The following is a 15,863-nucleotide window of genomic DNA, read 5'->3' as shown; positions in this document are numbered from 1 at the left end:
AGATGGACAATATTGAGTGGGCCCTTTCTCCCTCCAAGAAGTTTACTATCATGTCCTTGTATAACTTTCTTTCCTGCAGTGCAACAAAGATTATTTAAAAACTTTGGAAGTGCAAATTGCCTTTGAAAATCAGAATTTTCCTTTGGCAGTTGTTTCAGAAGAAAGTTCAATATGTCCATCAATTGAAAAAGAGGCAGTGAGTTTTGTGTTTTGTGTGGGTGCACTAAAACAACTGGTCACATCTTTTCAATTTTGTACTTGCTCGTTTCTTGTGGAGAATCTTATTGGAAGTTTTTGGCTGGGAGGCCAGCCAACATCTGTTGATAACCTGTTGCAGGAATGGATCATTAATAACTTTGGTGTTCATTACAAATTAGGTCTTTTTCTGTTTGCAGGTTTAGCTTGGGCTCTTACTTATAGAGATGGAAGTCAATTATGCTGGAATTTCTTACTTATAGAGATGGAAGCTACTTCTGAAGGCGAATGACAAGGAGAAGGTGGACCAAATCTCAGCAACGATGCTGCTCTGGATGAAGAACTTCTATCCATCTCCGTTACATATCTCGGATGTTATGGTTCTATAATAGGGTAGTTGGAGGGTCTCCTATCTAGTCAGTTTGAGAGGTTATCTCTTTTGAACTTTGGTTTAAACTGTTGTTTCCAGTGATGTAAGACTTGGTTTTGCTTTCAATATAAGCGGGGTAGACAAACCAACATCGTGTAGATAAATACATCACAAAATGGTCAAGCAACACATATGTAACTTTTGTTTTGCTAGGTCCAATTTCTAACTAACACCGTTTACGCTATGATTAACTGTACTCTATAAGTTATGTGAAACTTTTGTTTGTCAGTGTTAAACATAGAAGTGTATCATCTATATTTAGCAAGGGCTATATGCGCATCATGTATATTTAGCAGGAGCTAATCCCTTGATTGGAGCTGCGTCTCCTATTGCCGTGAGCCATGAGCCACGCATGTAATCTTTCCTTTGATTGGTTGATTCCCAAACATCTATATGAATGAGGCACGCTGACCCAGAGAGGTCAAGCAGCGCCATTTCCTCCAACAGTCAGGAAGCATGAAACCGGCCATTTCCCCATAATTCCCTAATCGAGCATGAGGGTTAGGAGTAACTTCGTACCTCCAACCAGCCAGCCAGCCAGGCAGCAACATTACGGGACGCATAAAACGACACAAGGAATTCCAGTGGCAACAATCCATGCACCGTTGCCTTCTTTTCGGCATTAGACACTCCCATCCATGCAGCCTGCGAGCGTCGGCAAGCTCTGAGGCCACATTTCTCTTCGAGCAACTCGAAACGCAATCATTCATTCCAGACAAGCAAGTTGATAGGTGACATAAATTTGGCGCACACGTTGGGCGTGACCGATCGTGTGGTAAGATGGTAAAGGAGCCGCCCGATCGAATAGCCTCGCATGCTACAACGGCTTTGGTCCCCTTACGGACACACGCACGTACCTGCGCACCCGTGCCGTCAGAATCCTAGCGATTCCTCTCAAAAAAAATGGGCGCCAGCGATCGCTCCCATGGGAAAGCCCCGGGAGACCGTAACAGCGGAGGACGTGACGCCTGCCGCAGCGCCGGCCGCCCCCGCGCAAAAAGTCACTTCTTCCTTGGTTTGATTGCAGCCGCGCGCCAGCGATTCAGCCTCCGACAACTCGTGGGGGTGATCCTTGTAACGCCGTCCGTCCCATGGGCCATGGCGATCCTCGGCTGCACCCCGACTGGACAAGAAGGTGCGCGTCAGCGCGCGTGATGCATCCATCAAGATATATAGCTGATTGTGGTACTACAGGTTGGGTTGTCAAAAAAGTTCGAGCCTCGCTTAATAAAAGTTTGGTTTAAGATCGGCTCGCTTAAGATTTAAACCGAGCTCGAGCTTACCTAGATTATTCTATTCAATAATTTGATAATTTATATGTCTATGTAGAAATACATAAAAAAAATTGTAAATTTTGGATGTTAACGGGCCGAGCTCGAGCAAAATCGAGCCTCAATCGAGTCAAACTCGAGCTTATCCCTAGACTCGGTAACTCAAGCTCGTTCGAGCTTAGCTAAAAATTTTATCTAATTCGAGCTTACCATGCTAGACGCTCTCTAGTTTGTTATACCAAATTCACTCAAACTCGGCTCATTGATGGTAGTAAGGAGGGCCCCGGACTGCGACGCGAACAAACGTTCGCGTCTCCGCCTGTACAGAGTGAATACGCAGCAGTGCAGCACGTTGCGGTTTTCAGAGGTGCAGAAGCTGCTTACTGTTTTTCTGGAACAGATAAGGAGGGTCCGGCCGGCCCGTAACTAGCATGTGACAGTTGACGCGGTGGAATTTGTTACGGGTGCAGCGGCTGCAGCCTGCAGGTTGCCTGGCCGTGACATCCTGGCATAGTAACTGGAAGCATGAAACATAGCATGTGTTGCCATCTGTAAGTTGAAGACTGTTTTACTGTCCTGCAGTGCATTGATGTAGGGCTTATTGCTAGACGAGTTCTCTCTTTCTGAATTAGTTTTTTTTAGGCAAAGGCAGGAATTTTATTGATGACTTAAACATTAGCTTGTGCATCAATGATGCATGGAGGTCCAAGCATCCATACATGACGACCTGAACTCACAGAACAAGCTAATTTAGCTAGATTATGCGCACCAGTATTTGATTTCCTACCTTCATGACAGAACTCCACATGACTGAAGTTTCCCTGTCTATACCTAATCTCTTCAAGTACTACCACATGCTTGCCCTTTGATTTATCTTTTAAGCTATTGATTACCTCTAGTCAATCTGAGGCCACACAAAATGTGGCCAAGTTGCAATCTTCTGCTAAACACATAGCTTCATTACAGTCCAGAGCTTCCAGTGTAGGAGGATCAGTGAGACAGTCCCATACCACAGCACTAGCAGCAACAAACTTGCCTTGCTGGTCCCTGCATACCACTCCAACTGCTCCCTTGCTACCCACTCGATTGACCGCCCCATCAACATTAAAATTCATCATATCCACCGGGGTGGGATGCACTTGGGGCAATTCACCTGTCTAGATTGAGAAGGAACCCTCCGATGATCAGATACATCCACTTCATCCAATTCAGACAAGTATGAATTTATAAAATAGAAAGTTGAGTAGACTTTGAAACACTTCGTCATAAATAGCCTTCCTCCTCGCATGCCAGATTGCCCAACATTTCACAAGCAGTTTGATAAAAAGTTTTACATCCAGGTTTTGTATTCTTTCTGAATTAGTTATGCCGTGCCTTTGTACCGCAAAGCTATGGGCCAAAGACAACAAGGAAGTTGGGCTTCTCAAGGAAAAAAACTCTGGATGTTAGGCCCATTCCGAGTAAATTTGATTAGTCGGAACGGAATAGGTTCCAAACGCCCTTGGCACCTCGTGGCAAGCGTGGTTAGCAATGCTAAATTTGATTGTTTACCTTTTTACCTTTCAGTGCATGGGCGCTCTTGATCGATGAAGATGGATCACCTTGCTTGTCGGTGAAGAACAAAAAAGAAAGGGTTACTGTTTATGTGCTCCGGGTTGTCTCGTTGTCTTCCAAACAGTGTTGTTGTAACCTGTGGCACTGCTTTTCAACTTACCTGCTGCTATGTTATGTTGCTACTCCTACTATATTCATACCCATCAATTGAACTCCCAGGTCTGCTTTCATAACTCGTTTTCACCGAGTGTTACTGACACAACCAGTTTTACTAGCATGGTAGTTTTGCCGGATGCAAAAAAAGAAAAGAAATAAATCATTTTGGCACCTCTTTCCTGGTAAGCAGTAAGCAATATGTGCATCTTCGTTGCTCGTGAGTCGTGAGAAGTTAAAGAAAATGTGGAATGATTGCCTTTGCAAGTTTGCATGTATGTAGTAACTGCTAAGAACCTTTTCCTCTCTCTTACCCTTGTACGACCTGTTGAACAAGACTTGTATCCTGACTCCTGAGGCTAACTCGGTAACTTGCATGGCAGGTAAAATAAAGTACAAAAAGCAACTAAAAAAGTTCAGGTGTCATTCTCTCAGGCAGTCGGTCAGCACTTGGCATCACCACCCTTTCAAAATCTGGCAGCATTGACGGATACTGCAAGTTGCACTGCGTCCTTTTGAACTGCTCTAAATGTCTGAAACTAGTTGCCCTTTTCATTTCTTTTTGCAAGTGCCACACGCCAACAATTCACAGTTCATACGTGCCACGCCTACTTGTTTATTGTTTGCAGGCAACAGCAAGAGAAAACGAAAGGCACTTTGCTCTCGGTGGGTGCTGGAGAAGTGGAGAGAGGCACAAGCTGCCATTAGAAGTGGTTAGTTTGGCTAGGTGTTAGCGCTGGTTTGACGTACGTTTGCTGCCAATGGGAAGTGGTTGTATACGGATGAGCTATTCTTTAATTTGATGTCATCGATTATGCACGTCATTCATAAGAGCCGGCCGGTCATGTCCATATATAAGGAATTGTTTATTTTTTCTCATCAGTTTAGATTTTTTTAATTGGTTAGTGCATATAGCTTAATATGGTATCAAGGTCAGATGATTTGAGTTTGAGTTTTAGTGGGCGCAATTAAAAAAAAATACAAACAACTCATATTTTTACGTTTGAAGTCTGGGTGAGTCTCCAAATGAGGAGTGTTGAAGTATATAAGTGAATTGCTTACTTTCACTATCAGTTTAGGCTTTTAGATGAACTAATTGATGAATACAACTCAATACATATAATAGTTTGCATAAAGTTAAAACCAACCTGGAAAAGTATATACAAACAGGATGCCAGCCAGACGAGTTAAACAACAATGTAAAATTGTCTGTAACTAAGTGGAAGATTGCAGTTCTTCGTTCATGTTAAATGAGGTGTCTTAGAACAGATTAGTTTAGTGATGGTGCTCACGGAATCAATGTGATCGTCTCAACAAGGTTTAGAACTCATTGTTTCGCAGTATCTGTCACCAATAAGGATGGACAAACATAACACTAAGGCCTATACTTTGGACAGATGGATTTCATAGGTAGGTCACAGAAAACGGTTCAATTTCCATATAAGTTTGAGACAATTCTTCTGTTCCAAGTAGAAAGAGGAAAGAGCCGAGGGTTTTCTTGTTTTTCATATCTTCGTCAATTGCTAGAAACTTACCTAATTTTTAGTTATCCTCCCTAGCCACTGGATCTTCAATCCATCGGCTCTGATCCTCCTTCCTCCATCCACATGTCAAGTCCACCTAAAACCTAGCCAACCTAGTAGCCCACCTCCTTACCAAGAGACTACTCGATCTTGCACCATCACCGACACAGGGCCGCGACCCCAAACCCCTTACCTGCACTGTTCAACCACCAATGTAGCACCGATCTACTTCCTCGTTCAATTGATGTCATGTCCTCTTACAAACCACAGCCCATTGGCCTCACTTTAACCTATGAATTAGAACTCTTAAATAGCGAACTAGAGCTATAATTTATCAGTCGCCTCCATCGTTGACAATGAAGATATCAGTAGAAAGTTAGGAAAACATGAATGATTGAAATTTAGCAATTCTATTTTTGTTTTAAAAGTTTATTTGAAGGACTAATCCATCAACACATGCACCTGCATGGGCTAGCTTTGAAAGACATACGGGTAATGAAAATTTGGTTGTACGTTTAACATTAATACGGGAAAGTATATAATATTTCTTTTATATACTTATATCTTTATGGTCTGCAAACCAAAATACAAATTTTATTGAATGATGAAAAACATATATTTTCGTTGGAAGTGTAGCTAATTGTATTTAATGTAGACAAATGGTACGAAATATCAACTACTGTTAGGCTCTCTCACAACTCTTTACATTTTTCTATATTGGGTAGAGACCCTTTCACACACGAGACCCATAACTAAATAAAAAGTTGCTTCATCTCCTCCTATCAATCTCTCAGGTTCTTTTGGCTACCTCACGTCTGCTTTTTCTTTCAACACATATTATTCATGTTGATGCCTTCTAATTGTAGTCGGCTACAACTGAGTTTGTTTATATTTACAAATCGCCATGCCTCCTCATCTCCATTCCACCTTTCTCCCTCTGGATTTTAATTGCCTCCACTTCTAGACTACAAGCATTCAAATTTTGGTTCGCCTGGCTTCATTATTAATTTTCACGATGGTGCAAACAGGAGAGCTTTGGCCTACTCTTATGTGCCCATGACATTCAATTTTATCTAAGAACAACTATGCCCGTAGTGATGACCACCTTGCCCATATTCCCATCTTCCGTGCTTCAGATTCGGCCACCACTTGTATAGTTGAAACTTCTCTCTAGACTTCATGCATTCAGATTTCAACTACTCCAACTTCGCTCTTAATTACCAAGATGGTAAATAGGGGAGCTTTGGTTTGCTCTCCAGTGCTCGCGACGTTGGATTTAGTCTATGAGCAGCTATGCGTAGTCGCGGACATGTACATTCATGTGGCTTGGACATATATTTTTTTAGTCCACAATACTTATAATTAAACTATAAATTTCTCAATATTTTTTCTACCTTTTAATTTAGCGATTATTGAATCGTAGTAACTCTAATTACGAATTTTATTTATAAAACAGTTTCCTCTCGTTAATGCATTTGTAGACTCATTTGAAACTGTTGCATTGTGCAGCCATGAATGTGGCACAACAACACGAAACTGAAGTTGCTCGTTAGAGTCCCAAGTTAGTTATTACACTTTGGGAGAAGAATAGTCGTGTTTGTGAAATGTCTCATTTTAGACTAATAAGGTGTTAATACTTCCTCACTCGATAGTGAGAGTACTTCTAGTGTTCCACATGCTTTTTTTAACATCAAAATATCGCAATCTGGAGTCTGGATTCTTCTATACACGGTCCGCCTGTATTGAAGTCCGAGTTTTCTTACATACGGGGAGATACAGCTCGTAGAATCCGGATTTTCTGTAGTGACTCTGCCTTCCGGAGTCTTGTCGTTATTAGGAAAGAAGAAGGATGCAAGTTTGGCTAGTTTGACCGAGAAGGCTGGAAGGGTAGCACGTGTATGTAGGACTCTTTGATTCGGAGTCCATGGAAATTGTAGCTGCTAAGATTAATTAAGATAGAAAGTACGTGAATTTTGTTTTGAATCATACAGGTTAGCGGTATATTTGGGATCAAGAATATCAACCAAAGATCTCAAAATTGAAGGTAGTTTTTTCATAATGGTAGAGGTGAGTAATTTAGAAGCAGCTATTAAGATATTTTGGGTTAATTTATTCATAATGTCTGAGTAATTTAGAAGCATGTATTGAGGTTATTTTGGATTAATTTTTTTATAACGGCAAATATGTTTCTAAACTATCCACAAAATTGATGGTCGGCTGTTTTTTGTCAGAAATTCTAGGATTTCTCTCTTTTTTTAGCGCGTCTCATTTTAGAATTAACGCAGGTTTCTCTAAAGTCCAGAGACAAACTAAAAAAGAAAAAGAAAATATTATACCATGGATTGTCACAAAGGTATTAACGAATATCATGAATGTGAGAAAAATAAGACAAATAATTTTGTGCGAGACTCTGATTCAGTAGAGGAATGTACTAAGAAATGTGCTCAATATACGCACCAGTCACCTATAAACATAAATCATAGGTATTTCACGAAGTTTTATTATCATATATTGGTGGAAGAAAAAGTCTTCCATGAACAAGATGTGATGAGAGCCAACCTACTAGAGTGGCTGAAGCTTGGAGAAGAAGTGAAGAAAAAGAAAATACCCTAAGTGATGAAAAAATTCATCCCTTAGTGTGGTGGCTATGGGTCAGTATTTATATTGTCATCCAGAATATTAGTGTATAAGCATATTGTCAGGGGATAATCTCTGACGATGAATCCAGTGTATACCAGTCAACGGACGCATTGATCAACGTTTCTTGGGGTTGGATCTAATAGACTCAAGAACACGATGATTTTATCCAGGTTCAGGTTTTCCGTAAGATAATAGCCGTACGTCATGTGTATTTTCTTATAGATTGAATGAACTTGTTATAGAATGTGTTTTTTCCTATCCTACAAGCTGGATCCTCCCCCTTTATATAATATGAGAAAATATGCACATACAAATAGATCATGCCAAACTCTATGGCAGGCCTACACCTAACGAAGCCAACTACTCCAACCTTATCATGACGAAGGATAGGCACGCACGCCCTGCTCTGGTTGCCCTGCATGCCCCGTCCCATCACCAAGTACCGTAACTCTCGTCTGTGAGGTCATCACATAGCATTAAATGCTACAGGACTATTCACTATGTCATCATGCTTGTCCATGACCTTGCTTGCCGAAAGGGAGTGCATAGGGAAGGAAAACACTTTAGTGGGGTGGTATAAATATGATTTGATTGGTTAGCTGAGTACCTGCCCTACGACTAGGATGGGCTGGTTATAGGGTTTTGTCCTCGACCAGGGGACTGGTCATAGGAATCTCATCCTGGTCGCAAGGCAAAGCCATGGTCTTGAGGGTATTCGCCCTCCGGTTGACACATGACAGCGTGAGGCCCACCAAGTGGGACGCTCCCTTACCTATTACACCGATAGTAGCCCCCAAACTCCACCGCGGATGTGGTAGACTGAGTAGTCGTGGTTGTTGTGCGACGTGTGGTCATGGTTGGGTCCGATCACGCCACTTGAAACCCAGGTGAGCACATGTCCACCCTGGGGAGTGGTTGCCGACGCGGCCTGCCTTAGTGGTCGACTCAGGAAACCACATCCTGAGGGAAGGTTAAATGTCCGGGGAGAAAGAGAGAGGGGGGATGTGGGAGAGGAAAATGAAACGGTGCTGAACTCGAGGGAATTTCAATTCCACAAGCACGAATTTTCTAAATTTGAAAGGATTGGGCCCCGCGGTGGCTGAGATACCACAGTGATCCTTTAAATTGGAGCGATGAGGTCCTTTATGAACCTTTCCGCCGCCTCCCTTAGCCCTCAAACTTCCGCGCCCAAAGCCCTTCATCTCCAAGCACCGTTCTTGACACTGAATCAACCTCTGCCGACATCCTATGACGTGCACCAGCAGCGAACCCGCTTTTCCTAAATCTAAGTGTGATGCAGCACGGCGGCAGCAAATGCACAATGTCGGCTTGCTCACCTGCCGCCTGACCTCAAAGTTCCGCTCTGGGGAGAGCGCACTTGCTCCCCACTAGGGGGAGGTCGTGATGTTCGTTTCCTTCTTCTTGGTCAGCCTCATGCCGCCCTTCTCCGAATTCTTCACCACTGTCATCTTCTTCTACGACATTTGTCACCTCGACCTCGACCCCAATTCCTTTCTCATGCTGAGTATTTTTGCTCATCTTTTGAGAACTTCATTGGGGTTGAACCATGTCTCGACTTTTTCCGATTCTTCTACACATGCCGGTCGATGACCCGGCTGGCCACCAGAAGCTGTAGTTCTGTCTCCACGATGGTGCCGCAAACTCCTACATCGAGGTGGGTCTCAAGTCGTCGCGCTCAGGCTGGAGTGAGGATTGGTTCTACCTCACAACAGATAGCTCATTGGACAACTTTCGCGTGCCAAGTGTGCTGGCGTAGGTCACCGACAACTGGGAGATCGCCCCATCAACAAGTCCAAAGTTGCTGACCCTCGCCAAACGGATCAGCCAGCTTGGAGAGGTTGAGCTGACGGGATCGGACGTTGTCCGTGATTTCATCAAGCGCCAATTGTGCCCCTTGTGGAGGAGAGCACATCCGGCATTCCAGTACGTCGGGCCTAATGACGTCTCCTGGGAGAGCTCTGCATGTAATACCGTAGTCATTTCCTTGGTATTTTTGTTAGGTGTGTGACCCCTCAAGTATGCAGATCTTACTGATGAGGTCGTTGACTCGTGGGTTTGAATCCTAATGTTGGCTGCCCCGAGGAAAGATGTCCCTCCGTCCAGCGCTCTTCCGCTATGTGATCTCCCTTTGTTTGAGAGGGCACGGCTCAGGAGAGTAAGTTTGGCATTTACCTAAAATTCCCACCTCCAAGCCTTCTCCTGGGTTAGGGTATCATGGTTTGCGTCGTTGCAGGGTCTTTCTGATATTAATTTCCTATGTCCGAGAGTTGACAAGGTCATGAGGGTCATCCGGGATATCAATCCTGATGCCCAAATGGTTACCCCATCACTCAGTACCACCCCGACCGACAACCAATCTGGTCACGGTGCAGACTCATCTGGTCGCGGCGACGACCAGACTACTTGGAGTTGGTTATTGACCACGGTGAAGGCTTATCGAGTAGTGCTGGTTAGCAAGGGGTTGACCAGCCTCACCCCAAACCAGCTGGGGACGACCAAGCTGTTACTCGGAGTCGACTATCAACCACGGGTGGAGGCTCTGCGAGCAGTGCCAGTCAGCAAGGGATGACCAACCTAGCCTCAAACCAGTTGTTGCTTGTTTCACCTCAGGGCAAGGGGGGAAGAGATCAACGGCGGATTTGGCCTCCCCAGAAAGCGTCCAAATGCGTCTGTGGGACACCAACCACCGGCGGCTCTCTGGTGGTTACGACCCCCCTACTCCTAGCGGCTTCGCGAGGACAAGATTTGTGCTCACCACTCTGACCATGAAGTATGCTCTCTAGCTAGTTGTAGACACTTCGATTTCTTTCCCTGTCTCCGTAATTCATGGTCATTGCAGGTCCTTGATCCCATCAACGACTCCGGTCACAAACCCTCCGCCGTCGCCCTGGCCAAACACTACATGCCTTGGGGCAGCCACAATCCTGACGCCGGCCTCAGCTATTGAGGCCTCCACACCCGCAGAGCCATTTGTTGCCTTGCTCGTGATGATAGCTCATTCCTCCCACCTGCTCTCTCTGGCCGCTAGCCTCTCTGCCTCTATCAGCAAACTGATCACAGAGAAAGAGGAGACATACCACTGATGCGTCGAGGTGGAGAGACTGGTGGTTGACGAGAAGGAGGCACAACACACACTTCAGAAGGAGAAAGCCGAGCTCATCACCCGGAGTGCCCAGCAGCTTGAGGTTAAGAGGACGTCCTGTGGCTTTCTAAGGAATGCCTTGTAGGCAATGTGGGGCCCTTGAGGAGTATTGATCTAGAAGTCATCGGGCCCAAGGAAGAGATTGCACAAGGCTGGGCCTATGCCATTAGCATCTTGGCGAAGAAGTTCACCCAACTCCCAAGCATTCTAGCGGCGAGGACTATTAAGGATGTGGTGAAGGTGGTGAAAGCCGCGGTGGAGTACGTTCTCTAATGCTACCACTGTCACGACCCCAACTTCAACCTCGGGGTTGTTCGGGAGGGGGTTGTGACTGCTGGTCTTGAAGCTGAGGTGAAGCTGCAGGCATAGTACCAAGGGCCGGTGGAGTATGTAGGATCTCTCTTCTGGGTGGAAACCACAGAAGAGTAAATATTGTACAATACCTTAGGCTTGTAACATATTTGAATGAAGTTTTTCATTTCTTGGATGGGATTTTGTTGCTGTAGTTGTCGTAGTGCTTCTATGTTAACTGTCCCTTCTGCTCACCTCGAGCCCTCGACCACTATGAGGAACGGTGACGTCCTAAGAGGGGGGTGAATTAGGACACTTCAAATCTAATTGGCTCAAAAAAATTCACAAGGTAAACCTATCTCAATTTCTATCTAAATGTGCTCTAGGTTTATTTAGTGTGTCTACTCTACCACTCAAGATGGTTGCAATCTACTCTAGCAAAGTAAATTGCATGAAAGTAAATACGAAACGTAAATAAGGTAGAGAGACAAACTCGGTATAAGAGATTTTTATCTCATGGTATCAATGGTATGAATGCCACTCCTAGTCCACGTTGGAGCTCTACCAAGGATATGCTCTTGGTCAGCACCCAGTCATGACTCTTGAGCCACCAAGCCACTAAGGCAAGGCTTTAAGCCGAATGAGCCACCAAGACAAGATCTCACCACTAGCCTCTCTTCTGGTCACTTACCGTCATGATCACTTCGGAGTTTGAGCCACCAAGGCAAGGGTCTCCGCGTCTCTGTACACATGTCTTGTCACCGCCCCACACAAAGTGAGAGGGTCAACAAGCTTACCGATGAGTCACCAAGACTCTAAAGTGTCGACGTACCTCTTGGTACAAGTTAGGATTACTCCTTGATCCCTTCTTCAAGCTACAACACCTAGCTACAATTCACTCTAGGCTTATAAGCACTAAACACTCTCTAATCTTGTGCTTAATTACCTTGGATGATCACTTTAGTTGTCCGAAAAGAGTGTTTACCGCATATTGAGTTTGCTTACAACAGGTTGGTACACTGCACCACCAAGGTAAGTTTGTTTCAGGTAGTGTATGGTTTTAATCCCCGTGCTCCAATTGATTTACTATATTTGCCTACTTTTGGAAAACTTGATTTAGATGCTAAGAAACGTGCTGAATTTATTCTTAAGTTGCATGAAACCACTAAAAGAATATAGAGAGCATGACTGAAAAGTATAGAATTGCTGGAAGTAAAGGTAGGAAGTAAATAAAATTTGAACCGGGTGATTTAGTTTGGTTGCATTTGAGAAAGGATAGGTTTTCAAAACTAAGAAAGTCAAAATTGATATCTAGAGTTAATGGACCATTTAAGATAATTGAGAAAATCAATGACAATGCATACAAATTGGACCTACCGATAGACTTTGGGGTTAGTCCCACATTTAACATTTTAGATCTGAAGCCCTACTTCGGAGAAGAAGAAGAGCTTGAGTCGAGGAGGACTCCAATTCAAGAGGTGGCGGATGATGAGCCCATGACTCCTTCGGATACGACCAATACCACCAATAATCCTAAAATCATACAAGATCCAATTACAAGAGGATGTGCACGACAATTAGTCCACCAGGTGAACTCATTTCTCGATGTTCATGCTTTCTTGGATGGATTCCTACTAAATTCTTGTGATATTTTATTGCTTAGGAACATGGAAAAAGTACCACAACCTTACCCGAACGTCACCTCTCGAAGGCCAAGTCTACTCGGACTCGAGGCTCAGCTCTAGTCGTGGTCGCGGTCGAGTCCCAGGACAACACGTCAATAAAACGGGCATAACTCTCTCATACGAAGTTCGTTTTAGGCAATCTTAAATATTCTGGAAATCTTACGACGAGTCCTTTCCAATGGATATGAGCTCGACCAAATATTCTTTGTAGTTTAATCAGAGTCAAAGAAATAAGGTGTTGCGCCACCGTTTTAGACTTAGTTGGGTCTTGTAATCGTGTCGGGATCGGAGTTCAGGTTGTGTACGCTTCTTTCCATGGCTGCACAACCCTAGGTCGACCTCCTTGCGTCCCCCTATATATACACAGTAGCTGTCATAGTTTAGTCTAGGGTTTTGCTTAGATTATTCTGTTTTATACAGTTTCACTGCTTGTTCGGTTTGTGGAACCCTAACTCGAGCACTTCATTAGTAATTAGCAATATTCAGATTGCATCTAACTGTTCTTACTTGTGTTCTCGATTCGCTTGCAGGAAAAGCCTTCTTGGCGAGGTCAATCACATATTGGCACGGGTGATAACCACGGAGTAGTGGTGTAGTGGTTGCGAGTGTTCTCGATCTGTCTTGGTCAGAGCCTTTGGATCATCAACGTCGAAACTCCACCAATCGACTTATCATATTACCTTTCGGAAGATTGAGCAAACTCGCATCAGCCCCGGAGGCCAACCCTTTGGTCACAACGTAAATGACCTATGACTCTGAGACTCCCTTTATCTAGGCCTTTGTTTGGGTGAACCTCCAGAAGTAATCCCGGAGGGCCTTGCCCAATTGTTGTTTGACGGTGAACAGACTCCGAGAGGTCACTGGCTCAATGAAGGTGTGTTGGAAGTTGTTGCAAAAGACGTTCCAGTGCTAGGTCCATGTGTAAATGGCTCTCAGCTCTAGCGTCCAAAACCATCGGAGGGCTACCCTTTCCAACGCGAGGGGGAATAATTTGGCCATGGTGGCCTACCTGCCTCTATTGGCCTCGATGGCTAGAGTGTACGAGCAAAATAACTCACTTGGGTCCGAATAGCCCTTAGACTTAGGAAGTTTGGGGGTCCATAACCCGTCTAGGAAGGGCTCTGCCTATAGGTGAGCCTGCAGGGGTGAGTCAAAGTCTAGGGGTGTAGCCTTGTGCTAACAGGCCTGAGGCTCACGTGCCTACAGACTGACTGTAGGCGGCGATTGGGGATGATGAGGAGCGAAGATGACGCCTTCGCTAGTCCCCGAAACCCAACCCGCCACTATGGCCACCATCACGGGAGCAACGATGGGTATGACCACGGCTTGCTGCGCGGTTCTCACGGTCGCCTACAGCTCCTCCAGTTGGGCCTAAAGGGCTGCCACGTGTGCATGTTGGCTAGTCGTGATGGCATGTACAGCTGGGGCCTTAGCCGCAGTCCCTTGGGGTGCAGCGAGGTTCTCATCATACTGCTACTGAAGGGCCTCCAAACCGGCAGGACCTCCAGTGTCAGCCATAATCAGGGTCGCAGCTAGATTTAACGATGGCCATGGGCCCTCGTTCCACCCGAGAGTGGACTCATCGTCATCCCCAATTGGGGTGCTGGTGATGACATAGTGAGCGTTTTGTCTTGGTTGCCTTGCGAACTTCCGCTCAAGCGTTGCCACGGAGTCAGCCACTCGGGCCGTCACCTTAGTGGTTTTCTTCTTTGGTGGCATTTTACCTCTCCGAGTGTTACACCGTTCATCCCCACGGATGACACCAGTTGTTGGTGGAAGAAAAAGTCTTCCGTAAATAAGGTGCAGTGAGAGCTAACCTACTAGAGTGGCTAAGATTGGAGAAGAAGTGGAGAGGAAGAGAATGCCCTTAGTGATGCAAAAATTCATCCCTTAGCGTGGTAGCTATAGGTTAGTATTTTACTGTCATCTAGAGTGTAAATATACAAGTATACCCCTATGTGGTTGGTAGAGATACAAGTCGTCACTGTATAACCGAGATCTAGGGCCATTCTCGTAAAATATTGTTACGGCAAGTGGCGGTGACTATTACGGCAAGCGAGCTACAATATTTGGTCGGTCGTTTGTTGCGGTGTCGATCCTGCCGCTCAGGCCGCTGCCTTGGTGGTCTTCTTCTTTGGTGGCATTTTACCTCTCCGAGTGTTACACCATTCGTCCCCTCGGACAACGCCAGTTGTTGGTGGAAGAAAAAGTCTTCCACAAACAAGATGCGGTGAGAGCCAACCTACTGGAGTGTCTAAGCTTGGGGAAGACGTGGAGAGGAAGATAATGCCCAGAGTGATGAAAACTTTGTGCCTTGGTGTGGTGGCCATGGGTTAGTATTTATATTGCCATCTAGAGTGTAAGTATACAAGCATATCCCTACGGGATTGATAGAGATACAAGTAGTCACTGTACAACTGGGATCTAGGGCTAGCTTCGTAAAAACATTATTACAGCAAGTGGCAGTGACTATTACAGCAAGCATGTCATAGTATTTGACCGGTCATCTGTTGCGGCGCCAGTCTTGCCCAATGTGTCAGTTGGTCGCCAATCACATTAGCATTAAATGCCGGTCACTAGTGGCAAATACCACATGGCCATTGGGTCTCTTTTTCGCTGGTTCTACTGGTGGACTCATAGCTCCCCTAAGCCTTTGGGGGTTAGCGGCCTTTGGAGGTCCGCGAGCTCTAGAGGCTTGGATCTTCACGGTGACTCAAGCCCAAGGTCTCCGAAGGGGTTTGGATCCTGGTGCCCTTCGAACTTAGGCTGGCGGAGCCTAAGGGCGTCGGAGTCCTTAACGGTGACTCCCCAATATCATATATTTTCTAAAATATTTTTAGCTTGTGCAATACATAGGTTGATTTAGAAATATGTTAGATTCGATGGTTATTGTTGTTAATAATGATAGAGTCCAAATCATTGATCGGATATTTTGTTTTTTTTCTAGAACTTCTAGAA

The sequence above is a fragment of the Phragmites australis genome, chromosome 6, assembly GCF_958298935.1.
Source record: "Phragmites australis chromosome 6, lpPhrAust1.1, whole genome shotgun sequence".
Taxonomy (NCBI): Eukaryota; Viridiplantae; Streptophyta; class Magnoliopsida; order Poales; family Poaceae; genus Phragmites; species Phragmites australis.
Note: the sequence above shows the minus strand (reverse complement) of the source record.